The sequence below is a fragment of the Dendrobates tinctorius genome, unplaced genomic scaffold (assembly GCF_039654945.1).
Source record: "Dendrobates tinctorius isolate UK_male_01 unplaced genomic scaffold, ASM3965494v1 ptg000213l, whole genome shotgun sequence".
Classification (NCBI taxonomy): domain Eukaryota; kingdom Metazoa; phylum Chordata; class Amphibia; order Anura; family Dendrobatidae; genus Dendrobates; species Dendrobates tinctorius.
In genome coordinates this window covers 6653839-6668550 of record NW_027361880.1, presented here as the reverse complement: position 1 = coordinate 6668550, position 14712 = coordinate 6653839, and positions in this window count along the sequence as shown.

The window sequence follows — 14712 nt, the reverse complement described above, 5'->3', positions numbered from 1 at the left end:
CCCATTCTCTCAAAGTGGTGCAACGCTTTATGGGGTTCATAAATTATCACCAATTTATCCCCCACTTCTCAACTTCAGTAGCCCCCTTGGTGGCCCTCACCAAGAAGGGTGCAAATCCTAAGTTGTGCTCGGAACCTGTCTCCAAGGCCTTCTCCTCCATTAAGTCCCACTTCACTAGCGCTCCCATTCTACATCGTCCCAATGTAGATAAACCCTTCATCCTGGAGGTGGATGCCTTTTCCGTCGGTGCTGGAGTGGTCCTGTTCCAGAAGGACATGCAAGGTCGGAAGCACCCATGCTTCTTTTTCTCCAAGACCTTCACAACGGCGGAGAGGAATTATTCCATTGGGGACAGGGAGTTGCTAGTGATGAAGTTGGCCTTCTCGGAGTGGAGACACTTCCTGGAGGGGGCTCGCCGTCCTTTCCAGGTGTTTACTGACCACAAGAACTTGGGTGTATTTGCAGACATCCCAGTGGCTAAATTCTCGCTAGGCCAGATGGTCCTTGTTCTTCTCCCGGTTCCATTTCACCCTCCATTTTCTCTCCGGTGAGAACATCCGGGCCGATGCTCTATCCCGCCCCCTGGTGTAATCGGAGGAGGAGCCTCGGCTGATCGTCCAGTCCGAGTGCCTGAGAACCGTGGCTCCGGTCACCCTTGAGTTAGTACCTCCGGGCAAGACATTTGTCCCAGCCCGTCTGCGACCGGAGGTCCTCTCTTGGGCTCACTCTTCCAGGGTGGGTGGACACTTTGGGACGAAGCGGACCTCTGAGCTACTGGCGATGATATATTGGTGGCCGCATATGGCCCGGGACGTTGGAGACTACATTCAGGCATGCGTCTCCTGCGCCCAAAACAGGTCTTCTCAGCAAAGGCCTGCTGGGTTATTTTACGCCCTGCCGGTGACAGACAGGCCCTGGGAAATGGTCGGCATGGACTAGGTGGTGGATCTGCCCAAGTCCAGTGGCAGCACGGTTATCTGGGTTGTCACCGACCATTTCTCCAAGATGGTGCTCCTGGTGCCACTGTCGTGGCTACCTTCTGCACGGGGCCTGGCGACATTGTTTGTTAAGCATGTCTTTTGCTTGCATGGCATGCCAGACAAGATTGTCAGTGACCGGGGTCTCCAGTTTGCATCTCGGTTCTTCTGCTCAGTATTGCGCTAAATCTCTCCTCGACCTATCATCCCAAGACAAACGGGTTGGTAGAGAGCCAACCAGACCCTGGTCACATACCTACAACATTTTGTCTCGGCCAGGCAGGATGACTGGGCATCCTTGCTACCGTGGGCGCAGTTTGCTTTAAACAACGCTGTGGCCGATTCCACCGGTCAGACCCCATTCCTCAATTACGGCCAGTATCTGCGTGTCCCTGTCCCTATGCCCGTGTCGTCCACCGATTCCGGGGTGGCAGACTGGGCGGTGGAGGCACGTGACATTTGGGATCGCACTCAGGATGCCATCCGGGCCTCCAAGGAGAGAATGAGGGTCTCCGCCGCCCCGCTCCGACCTTTGCTCCTGGCGACTTAGTGTGCCTCTCCGCCCGTAACATCAGGCTGCGGGTCGAGTCCACTAAATTCGCACCTCGTTACAGCCCCTTCAAGGTCCTTGAGCAGATCAACCCTCTGGTCTATCGTCTGGCCCTTCCACCACACTTGGCTATCACTGACACCTTCCATGTGTCCCTCCTTAAAGGGAAACTGTCACACCCCCAGGGCGTTTTTAAGTAACAGAGCCACCTTCAGCACCACTAAGGCTGCATTCTGTGAAGGTGGCTCTTCTGTTTCTGACTCCTAGTAACGCAGAAATATTGGCTTTTATAAATAGCATTGCATACCTGTAATGCGTCCCATAGGTATGGTGTGTCCCCCTGTAGCAGCCGCCTCCCAGCCGTCCATCATGCCCCTTGTCTTATGTCTGGGCGCCGCCTCCCAGCCATCCATTATGCCCCTGTGCGTCGCCACCTCCTCCTGTGTTGTATGTCTGCGCTGTGGCAACTCTAGCTGTGCCTTCCCCCATCCCCCTCCTCCCCTTTCTTTTTCCTCCCTCGGCAGCAGTGTCTAATGAGCTGAGCTCCGCACAATCAGGTCAGCTCATTAGCTTAGGTGTGTCACTGTAAAAACCCCTTTTATTTCAATAAATTTGCAGCATTGTATATTATAAAGTCCTCTATTGGCTTAATATTTTACTATCCTATCTCTATTTTTCTTTCTATCCATCTTTCTATTTATCATTTATTTTTCTACTATGTATCATCTACAGTATGTATCTATCATCTATGTATCCATCCATCTATATCTATTTTTCTATCATCTATGTATCTTTCCATCCATCTATTTATACATGTCCCGGTTCTCCGAGTCATCTGCCGGGACATCAGACCTGTCCTTAGACGAGTTTGAGGTTAATGCCATCGTGGGATGCAGGCTGGTACATGGAAAGAAGTTTTATTTGGTGGACTGGAAGGGTCATGGTCCTATTTCTCTCTCCTCTGATGTGCCAGTCTCTCACAAATGAGTGTGAGCCCTTACCCACAACCTAACTTTAGCCCAACTCTAACCCTAATGGAAATAAAAAATGGCGGATCCGTTTTTTTCTAAAAACGGCGGATTTTGACTTGCGTCAAAATAACTGAAGTGTGAAACAGGCCTTACTGTACAACATTACATAAAGAATCTAACAGTCCTTTCATGAAAAAACATCCTTTAGAAAGTTGTGTAGTTGCCTAAAGCATCAAACAATTTTACTTGCTGTACAGAATGGATCCAATGGTAGTACCAGTGGTGCGGCCATTTTTCCAGAGTGCCCCAGGATCCATTTCTCATCATGACAATACAAGGTCACATGTTGCTTGTGCTGTGACCAGCCACAAAGGGGTTGTCCAGACTTGGGGTGTAAGTTTGCAGTCACTTTATGTGCCCATGTCATGCCCTCAGGGGCGGGTCTGGTCTCCACTGTGCAGGGAGACTGGTGCCTATCAAGCAGCTCCACTAGTATTAGTCACTTTGGACGTGGCTCCAGACGATCGGCTGCTCCTTTCTCTGCTGGGAACCTGCATCCTCTTGGCAGGTCTCCTGGAAATGCTGTTAGAGGTGCTCCCCACTTCCTGCATTTACTTAAAGCAGCAGGGCACCTGTTCTCTCTTAGGGCTGTCTTTTTCTGTGATGCTCTGTGCATAAAAGGCATCCTCCCTTTAGGGAGGTGCCTGTGCGACGTGTTCATTCTGTGGGATCAGTGCCTCCCACTCAGGCCACACTCTGCGTTCTGAAGGCTGTTTGCATTATACTAATACCTCTGTCTCCTGGCAGTTGCCTATCCTGGATCCTTCTGGACACTCCGGTTTCTACCTCCGTCTGACCAAGGCTTTCCTCGCGGAACAATCCAGATATCACTGCCGGCTGGATCAGCCTTTCTGGGATTAAACAGCTTCCGGGATTCTCCACTTCTTCTATACAGTCTGTACAGGTCGTCCCTCTGATCTGGGTTTCGCTGCATTTAGGCCACCTGGTGTTGCAACGGGGAAATCCCTGTATAGGGGTATACCTTGCCCGGTGCTCCACTAAGTGGTTTTGTGGTCCAGAAGGTTCTCCCCTCAGGCACCTTTTCCTTAGCTTCCTTTAATAAATATCATTGCTTTTTTGAAGATCATTCTCCTGTCTCTTGTGTATTGGGTATACAGCTACCACGGCACCATCAGTGGTCTAGTGAGTCCACTATACATCTTCATGCCCTGTGGGCATAACAGCCCACAGGATTCTCTGATGCTGGGAGAGGATGGTCACGTGACAACAAGTATGCGATGTGCATACTTCCGGCCACATTCCAGCCAGATGTGTCCGGACTTGCTCAGTAGTGAGTGAGCCTGGGTACATCTATAGGTCGGCACTTGACCTCATGTTTGCAAATCGCATACTTGCGGTCATACACCCATCGGCTGCCAACAACGGTACATGAGAGTATTGACAGCACACCCCTTGGGGATTCCCAAGTCTGCAGTTTGTGACAGCAGACCCCAAGCCTGAACAACCCCTTTAATGCCCTTACCAGCAACCATGGCCTGCAGAGTCAACGGATTTGTCTCACATCAAGCACATCTGGGAAAAGAAGAGCTGCCTGCAGCAGATCTTGATGATTTCCCAACGTACATTCAGCAGCAGAATCTTTCAGAGATGACCATTAATAACCTCTCTGATAGTGGCCGAGGCCGGAGATGCCAGGATTTCTGCATGTGGCTCAGAAGACTCTGGACTGAATAAATAGAGAGGTTTAGAAAATGTTGTTTTCTTATTTAAATATCATTAACAGGTCTATCCATCCTCCGATTTCCATATTGGTGTTGGAATTTCAGTGCTAAAGTGTGTATACACATATACGAAGGGCATTCATTAAAGATTTCCTCTGATCCACTTCTATGTATCACAGGATGCTCAAACTGCACGTGTAATGATGATACAAGTTTCTATAGGTTACATGCCAATTTGCAACTCAGAACTAATAACGGTCTCGATTTTACAGGTGCTGAATTGGTGTGACTTTTGATAATGGACACAGTAGAATACAGAGCAGTCATCAAGTTCCTTTACTTGAAAGGCCGCACACCAAAGGAGACGTTCAATGAGATGAAAGATGTTTATGGTGATGATTCCCCCATCATATGGTGTAGTCAATAACTGGCATCATAAATTCAAATGCGGTTGGACTTCGGTGCAAACAGATCCAATTCCAGGGCGACCCCACCATCCAGCAAGTGGAGGTCGCCATTTTTGAAAATCACGGCGCATCCATTCGCCACCTAGCCCAAAATGTCAAGATTAGTGTCGGTTCCGTGGAAAAAAAATCATCCAAGACCATCTTCACATGCATAAAGTATCCGCTCGCTGGGTTCCCTGGCTGCTCACACCTTTCCAGAAGCTTGAATGGGTCAAATGCTTTCAAGCTCTACTGACGATGTGCCATGGAAACCAGGACATTTTCAACAAATTGATGACACAGGATGAAAGCTGGATACATCACTAATGATCCTCAAAGTCCAGTGGATGCAAAGGAAGCATCATGACTCACCACCTCCACAGAAGGCACATGCCCAAACCTCGGCAGGCAAGGTCATGCTCACAATATTTTGGGACCGGCACAGAGTAGTATTGATGGATTTCCAAGCAAAGGGTACCATGATCACTGGGGCATACTATGCTTCACTGCTGCAGAAATTGCAGGAGACCATCAAAACCAAGAGACGTGGCATGCTCAACAAAGGTGTCTACCTTCAGCAAGACAATGCACCAACTCACATGTTGCCCAAATAGAAGCTTCTGTGGTTTTGAAGTTCTACCACATCCCACTTAGGGTGGTTTCACATTAGCGTTTCAGGGCGCAGCGATGGCCGCAGCTAAGCCCTGCCACACCTCCGGTAGCTCCGCCTACCGGCACATGACGCTGCATGCGTCCCCTATCTTTATCACTGGGGACGCAGGCCGTGCACAGCATGCGTTTGGCGGCGCATGCATCCTTTTGACGGTGCGCCGACCAGCGCCAAACGCAACCTGTTGCAATTTGGTTGCGCTCGGCGCACCGTCAAAAGGGCGCATGTGCCGCCAAACGCATACTGCGCACGGCCTGCGTCCCCAGTGATAAAGATAGGGGACGCAGGATGCATGCAGCGTCATGCGCCGGTAGGCGGAGCTACCAGAGGAGGCGCGGCAGGGGGCGGGTCCTAGCGGCGGGCGTGCGCAGGCCGTCGCTGCGCCCTGAAACGCTAGTGTGAAACCACCCAACCTTGCACCATCGGACTTCCAACTCTTTCCAACAATGAAGTTATTTTTGAAGGGCAAGCATTTTCCTTTTCCAAAGATTTTATTTGGATTTTAAAATAACAGGCAAGAATAGGGAGTAAGGGCAGGAGAGGAAGGAGGGGGGGGAGAGGATAGGGATGGGGAGGGAAAGAAAAAAAAGGAGGGACATAGGTAAAATAACAATGCAACAATATAACAATATAACAAGAGTGATATTACACTTATAGGGTATATAATGCCCAGGTCACTGGGGGGTGTAAAAGGTATAAACAAAACAGCTGCGAACAAACGCATAACGAGAGATTGTAGCCAATTAAGGCCAATCATAAGTGAGCAAATATTTAACAAGGATTAGTAGACGAAATATACAATTAAATGGTAGCGCCTAGAAGTTGGTGGTGAGAGAAATTAAGTTATAGGGGACGGAAAGGCCTTGTCCCATTTGTTCCATTTTTTATAAAATTTTCCAAACTGATTATTAATCAGAGCAAAATTCAGTTCATGTGCTCTATGTTGCTGGACTAGGTGGAAGATAACCTCTGGATTTGGGAGTATTTTGTTTTTCCAGTGGAAAGTGATGAAATTTTTTGCTACAAGACAAAGATGAATGAATATGGGTTGGAGTGCCAAGTCTAGTTCGTCTAGGTTAAGGGAAAGAAGGGCCATTTGAGGGGTGAGGGTTAAAGTTTTGTTAGAGAGTTTATTGAGAGAGGTAGAGATCCAAGACCAGACTGTTTTGACTCTGGGACATTCCCAAAACATATGCAATAGGTCTCCCTTGAAGCCGCAGTCTCTCGAGCAAAGGGGTGAGGATGAGTTTGAAGGACCGAAGTGTGCTAATTTTGCCGAAGTAAGGTACCAATTACTAATAGTTTTAAAGTATGTCTCTTGAAGTGGAAATGAGATTGTGGAGTTGTACGTTTTGGAGAGAGCCTCTTCCCATTGTTCAGGAGAAAAGGTGGATTTTAGGGTTTTTTCCCAGGTAACCATATAAGGGCTTTTTGACAAACTATCGTCGTTGTTGAAGGAGTCATAGAGAAAGCCATGACTCCAAAAGATTTTATGATGAGGATTGAGTAAGACTTTTATGGAAGCGTGAGTAAAGTTCATTTTTGACTTAAGAAAAGCGAGGACATTATCTTTTAAGAGGATGAATTCTAAGAATAAGGAATGAGGGACGTTAAAGTTTTTTCTTAGCGATGCAAAGTCTACGAAATTGGGGCCGTTGTGGATATCTCCCAATTTTGTGATTTTTAATTCTGGCCAAATAGTAGGGAGGGTTACGTTAGAGAGGCTAAAAATAAGAGTAAGGGGTATGTTTTTTAGAATGGGGAATTTGTGTGTCCGTCTGCTTGGTTTGGAGAATTTACACCAAGCTTGAGCAATGGCCAGGAATAGAGGGTGAGCGTTAAAGTTAGGAAGATGATTTGAGATTGCTTGAGTGATGATGTTGCTTAACTGTTTACCATTGTTTAAAAATAGTTCCAAGTCAAACCAGGCCGGAGGTTCATGTTGGGAAATCCAATGGACACTTTGTTTAATCAGAAGAGTTTGATAATGGGCAATAATGTTGGGAAGGCCCATCCCCCCATTCCCTTTTTTCCTGTGTAATGATGAGGAAGAAGTCCTAGCTTTTTTTCCTCCCCACAGGAAGGTTTTGAACAAAGATTGGATGTTTGTCAGAAGTATGACCGGGATGGGCAGAGGGAGGCATCGGAGAACATATAGAATTTTTGGAAGGATGTGTGTTTTAAGGATATAATTTTTTCCCCACCAAGAGAGATTTTTCTCTTTAAAGATTAAGCAATCTTTGCTTATTGAATCTGTCAAATTTCTCAGATTTATCTTCCCCATAAGGTGGAGATTATTACAGAGGGAAATACCTAGGTAAGGAATCTCTCTGTTGCACCAGTTAAGGGATGTTTTTTCCTTTATTGCATCTGTTTGTTTAGTGTCAAGATTAAGGGGAAGGATGTCTGATTTTGACTGGTTGATTTTGTAGTTAGATAGGTCCGAGAATTTGTCTAGTTCATTGAAAACCTCAGATGAAGAGTTTTGGGGGTCAGTTAAAGTCAAAATGATGTCATCTGCGAATAGGCTGATTTTGTGTTCCTTGTGTTGGGTATGGATACCTTTAATTTTGGCATTGTTACGAATGTGTTCGGCTAAGGGTTCGAGAGCCAAGTTGAAAAGTAGGGGTGATAGAAGGCACCCCTGTCTGGTGCCGTTCGAGATAGCAAAGGGGTTTGAGATATGATTGTTGGAGGTTATTTTCGCGCTTGGGTTTGAGTATAGTGCCATAATAGTGGTCACTAATTTTTGATTGAATCCAAATTTGAAAAGAGTGTGTCTAAGGAAGTCCCAATTTATGCGGTCAAAGGCCTTCTCGGCATCTAGTGATATTAAAGTTGTTGGAGTTTTAGTAGAGTTGGCGTACCTAATAACGTTTATTAATCTCCTTGTGGCGTCTGCGGGTTGTCTCCCATGGGTGAATCCCATTTGGACATTGGCCAGAAGATACGGGAGAAAGTTACTCAACCTATTAGCTATTATTTTGGAGAACAGTTTTATGTCTGTGTTGATGAGGGAAATGGGGCGATAATTGGTCATTAGTTCAGGGTTACCTTTAGGTTTTGGAATCAGGACAATCGAGGCCTCAAGCATTTCCTTTGGAAATAGCCCCCGAACTGCGGCAAAGTTGAATACTTCTGCAAGGTGAGGAGATAAGAGTTTACTGAAGGTTTTGTAGTATGAATTGTTGAAGCCGTCGGGGCCTGGGGATTTGTGGAGGGGGAATTTGTTAATAGTATCTTCTATTTCAATAGGGGAGAAAGGGACAGACATAAAGGCCAGGTCGTCGGTTGATAAAGAGGGAAGATTGATTGAGTTGAGGTAGTCATTGATATCTTGCGAGTTAGGTTGGGAAGAGGAAGAAGTTGGTTTGAGGTTATATAATTTTTGGTAAAATTGGGCAAATTCGTTAACTATGTCTTGGGGGTGGGATAGAATGCCGTTTTTGGAGGTGGCTACTATTCTGTTGTGAACTCTTTTATTCTTTACCCTATTTGACATGAAAGAAGTTGGTTTATTTAGTGTAGAATATTTAAATTTTGAGGATTTTACTACAGCATCATAAGGAGTGCTGATAAGTGATTTGAGCTTTTGTCTCAGAGTCAAGAGTTCAAGTTGGAGAGAGGAAGATTGGGAATGATGGGCTAATAATTCGGATTCTTTATTGTGGATTTTGGTTTGGACTTCCAAGATATTCCTTCTATTCTCTTTTTTAATTTTTGATGAAATATCAATGAAAATACCTCTAAGTACAGCCTTGTGGGTGCACCAATTATTGAAAGGGTTGGTTGAGGAGGATTTGTTATCTAGGAAGAATTGGGAAATGGCCTTTTCTATTTTTTGCTTGTGAAAGGTGTCGTGAAGGATGTTGGAGTTACATCTCCACATATTAGCTTTCTTAAGAGGGGGACCTAATTGAATAAGACTGTGTACTGGTGAATGATCAGAGAAGGACTTTTTGCCTATAGAAACCTCCTGGAGTCTGGGGAGAGTGAACACGTCTGTAAGGATTAGATCAATCCGGGATGCGGACTGATGTACGTCTGAAAAGAAAGTGTACTCTCTTGACGACGTGTTTAGACACCTGAAGACGTCGAAAAGTTCGTTTTTAAAGATCCACTGATTTAGGTTATTTGAGGGACTACGGGTGTGTGAGGAAGAGTCAACAGTGCTATCCGGTGTAATGTTGAAATCTCCAGCAAGAATTAGTTCACCTTTTCTAACCTTGGAAATGATTTTCAGGAGCTTGTTTAGAAAGCGAAGCTGGTGCCGGTTGGGGGCGTATAGGTTAACTAGGGTACAGATTTGTTCATTAATTTTGCAGATCAAGATGAGGTATCTACCGTTAGTATCTTTATGTTCATCTATGATTTCAAAGGGAGTTGAAGAACTTATCATAGTGATTACACCTACTTTTTTCTGAGGGCCACAAGATGTAAAAATGTGGGGGAACTTTTTGTGGTGGAGGTGTGGATGGTTGTTAATCATGAACTTAGACTCCTGAATACATGCAATGTCAATGTGTGATCTTTCTAGTTCCCTCCAGAGAGAGAACCTCTTCCATGGGCTATTTAGGCCTTTCACATTGTAGGAGGTGAGTTTAAAACTCATGATAGATCTAATTTGGATTAGGTATGGGGATGATCAGTAAGGAGCTATGTAGCTTGGAACCTGGAGCACATGAATACAATGATAGAGAATAAACCAATACTCGAATACAATCGGTATGTATCGGCAAAAGAAACAACCTATAAAGAGAAAAGTAGATTGTGAACAATAAACAGTAAACATAAGCAGAACACTAAATAATGAACTGCTACTAAGCACTCGGGGTATTACACATGGACGGGTAATAGTGAAACCCAATGTAAACGTGAAAAGAACCTAGTAGACATTAAAGTTATTTATCATTTTCCAGTATTTTGTCTTGGTCTGGAGATGGATTTTAGAAAATTGGCGCCTTCCTCTGGGGTGAAGACAGGGATAACTTTGCCCTGGTGGCGGATTAGGAGCTTGAGGGGGAACCCCCAATTGTACGGGATTCCTTTATCTCTGAGGGCAGAGGTGACGCTGGAAAAGGAGCGTCTAGCGTCCAATGTGAATTTTGACAGGTCAGGAAAGACCTTCAGATCACTGTACGGGTCCGGGAATGTTTTTTGGTCCTTTAGGTACTTTAGAATTTTTTCCTTCGTTTGGAAGAAGTGTACCCTCAGGATTGTATCCCTGGGGATATCAGCTGCTAGTTTTGATGGCCGTGGAAGTCTATGAGCCCTGTCTATCTCGAGATCGGAAGAAGAGAGGTTTGGGATAGCTGTTTTGAAGATATCTTTAATATGGTCAGAGAGATGTTCTGGAGGAATGCTTTCCGGGATGCCACGTATCTTTAGATTGTTGCGGCGGCTTCTATCCTCCACGTCTGAGACTGAGTTTGTAGACCTCAGCAGAAAGTTCCTTTAAGTCAAAGGACGAATCAGTTGATTTGCGTTCGAGTTTTTGTAGTCTCTCTTCATGATTGATAATTTTTTCAGAGAACTTTTCGAAGATTGAATTTAATTTGAGGTCAAGCTGTTTACTGTGGTCTTTGAAGTTTTTGTCCATATCCCTTCCCATTTTTTCCATTTTTTCAGATAGATTAACCCAGTATGAAAGTACGTCTCCCTGTAGCGATTCGAGACTTGCTTTGGAACCCTTTAAAGATGGAAAATCTTCTTCATAATTGTAACTTGGGAGATTTTTCTTGGCCTTGGATTTCGCGGGGGAGGAATTCGGAGAGATAACCTCTGACTCTTCGTCCGAGCCAGATTGTTCGTGTGAAGAGGTATGAACATTTCCCCACACTCCTGGAGCACTTCTTTTAAGTCTCTGAGAAGTGTCCATCTCCACGAGGAACTGGTTATTTTTACCAGTATTTAGGGGTATGTGTTGGGGGTAGTAGGTTTGCTTTGTGGGAGAGTTAAGCCTGCGTGGTGAGCGGGATCTGCTTCTATTAGTAGTAGTAGCTCTATCGCTGTTAACTTGGCGTTGTGGGAGAGCTTTGTTGCCTCTTGGTAGGTTAGGGATTTTTGAGGCAGGAGAGGAACCTTTGTTTCTAGTGGCGCTCATTCTGGAGATAAGGAGAGATTTTATGGATGTGTAAAGCGTTGTCCGACTCACCCCCCTTGTTTTTATGTTTCATCCACTCAATGCCGACTTTTATTCCCCATTGACTTGCATTGGGGTCGGGTTTCGGACGAAACTCCAACTTTTTTTTGCCCTAGTCGGACCAGTTTCATCTGAAACAAATTTTGTTTCATGAAACCCGATCCGACCAAAGTCGCTCAACTCTAATGGGATGCACTGAGACTATACCGTATATACATCACAGAATACACAGACTCTGCTAGCTGTATATATGGCTAATCAGACACACTGCGGCTGTACACAGTGCACAATACGGACGCAGCACGTGCCCTACATACAACCACACCCTTGCTGTATGGGAACTGTCTGTGGCTGTACATATTGCACATACAGTGCCTTGCGAAAGTATTCGGCCCCCTGGAACTTTTCAACCTTTTCCCACATATCATGCTGCAAACATAAAGATACCAAATGTAAATTTTTGGTGAAGAATTGTGAAGTTGAACGAAATTTATTGGTTATTTTACATTTTTGTGGAAATTCAAAAACTGAAAAGTGGGGCGTGCAATATTATTCGGCTCCTTTACTTTCAGTGCAGCAAACTCACTCCAGAAGTTCATTGTGGATCTCTGAATGATCCAATGTTGTCCTAAATGACTAATGATGATAATATAATCCACCTGTGTGTAATCAAGTCTCCATATAAATGCACCTGCTCTGTGATAGTCCCAGGGTTCTGTTTGAAGCACAGAGAGCATCATGAAGACCAAGGAACACAACAGGCAGGTCCGTGATACTGTTGTTGAGAAGTTTAAAACCAGATTTGTATACAAAATGATTTCCAAAACTTTAAACAACCCAAGGAGCACTGTGCAAGCGATCATATTGACATGGAAGGAGTATCATACCACTGCAAATCTACCAAGACCCTGCCGTCCCTCTAATCTCATCTTAAACAAGAAGACTGATCAGAGATGCAACCAAGAGGCCCATGATCACTCTGAATGGACTGCAGAGATCTGCAGCTGAGGTGGGACAGTCTGTCCATAGGACAACAATCAGTCATACACTGCACAAATCTGGCCTTTATGGAAGAGTGGCAAGAAGAAAGCCATTTCTCAAAGATATCCATAAAAAGTGTTGATTAAAGTTTGCAACAAGCCACCTGGGAGACACACCAAACATGTGAAAGAAGGTGCTCTGGTCAGATTAAACCAAAAATCAAACTTTTTGGCAACAATGCCAAACGATATGTTTTGCGTAAAGGCAACACAGCTCATCACCCTGAACACACCATCCCCACTGTCAAACATGGTGGTGGCAGCATCATGGTTTGGGGCTGCTTTTCTTCAGAAGGGACAGGGAAGATGGTTAAAATTGATGGGAAGATGGATGGAGCCAAATACAGGACCATTCTTGAAGAAAACCTGTTGGAGTCTGCAAAAGACCTGAGAATGGGACGGAGATTTGTCTTCCAACAAGACAATGATCCCAAACATAAAGCAAAATCTCCAATGGAATGGTTCACAAATAAATGTATCCAGGTGTTAGAATGGCCAAGTCAAAGTCCAGACCTGAATCCAATCGAGAATCTGTGGAAAGAGCTGAAAACTGCTGTTCACAAACGATCTCCATCAAACCACACTGAGCTCGAGCTGTTTGCCAAGGAAGAATGGACAAGAATTTCAGTCTCTCGATGTACAAAACTGATAGAGACATACCCCAAGCGACTTGCAGTTGTAATCGCAGCAAAAGGTAGTGCAACAAAGTATTAAGTTAAAGGGGCCGAATAATATTGCACGCCCCGCTTTTCAGTTTTTGAATTTCCACAAAAATTTAAAATAACCAATAAATTTCATTCAACTTCACAATTGTGTCCCACTTGTTGTTGATTCTTCAAAAATTTACATTTGTTATCTTAATGTTTGAAGCATGATATGTGGGAAAAGGTTGAAAAGTTCCAGGGGGCCAAATACTTTCGCAAGGCACTGTATATGCAGCCTGTGTCCCCTAGTTTAAACACAACACTGTACTGTCCACACAGGGCCATACTGCATATACAGACCTACCGTAATATAGGATATAGTGTGAACCTGCTTATACAGTACAGTATGATGCGGTGTATCAAGACAAGACACAAAGTGATACTCGGCAGCCATGGCTCTGAGCCTCCAACGCTGCTGGCAGAAGATATAAATGGAGTCCCACACTAAGCAGTGATTGGCTAATCCACGCTTCTCACACGGACGTCATTTTTCTTAGGGTATGTGCACACGTTGCGGATTAGCCTGCGGAGTTTTCTGCAGAGAATCCGCATCTCTAGGCAATAAATACATGTGGGGTGATTTCTTGCAGATTTTAATGCAGAGTGAAAGAGACTGCTGTGGATCTACAAAAAGATTTGATATGCTGCCGAAAAAACCCCGCTGAAAACCTACGCGGATTCTTCCGCAGCTTGTGCACAGCAATTCTTAATTTACCATTGACTAACATTGGTTGTGACTACACTGCAGATTTGATGCAATTCCACAAATGCTGCAGATCTGCATCAAAATCTGCAACGTGTGCACATAGCCTTACCTTCGGGAAGGTACTGGTAGCGCTTTGCATAGCACATGCGCACTACAAACTCCAAGGCAGAGGGGAAAAAAAATGAAAAAAAAAAAAATTCAGATGGTGCTTTTTTTGGCCAGACAGCAGAGATATCCACCTGGTGTTTAGGAATTCTCAGCCCCCTACATACATCACAGCCCCCACAAGCAGCATCAGCCCATTCCCTGGGCAGGAGCACTGACATACAGCACCCCCTAAACTGCACAAGCACCAAAATCACCCACACAACTTGCGACATTAACCCCTTCCCTGTGCAAGACCGCCACCATCACCCCCTTCTACAAGCCCCTCAACATGCAGTGTCAGTGCATTCCCTACAGAAAACGCACTACATGCAACCCCTCACATGATCCACTTTTTATGCCCCCAAAATAAAGTCTTAGACCCCTTACACTAAGCTCTATCTGCACACAGCCCCAATATGTAAGTCGCCCCTCACACCACTCAGGACGGGGTCTACACACCCAAAGCTCATCAATGTGCGGTCAGTCACTGGTTAATCTCCACAGGGATGGAAGAGGCCCCGCCTCCTCCGGTGACATATTTCCCTCAAAAGGTCCTCTCCATGCTATACGCTGCCCTGCTGGGAGGCTCGTGCACAACCGTGAAGACCCGCAGAGCA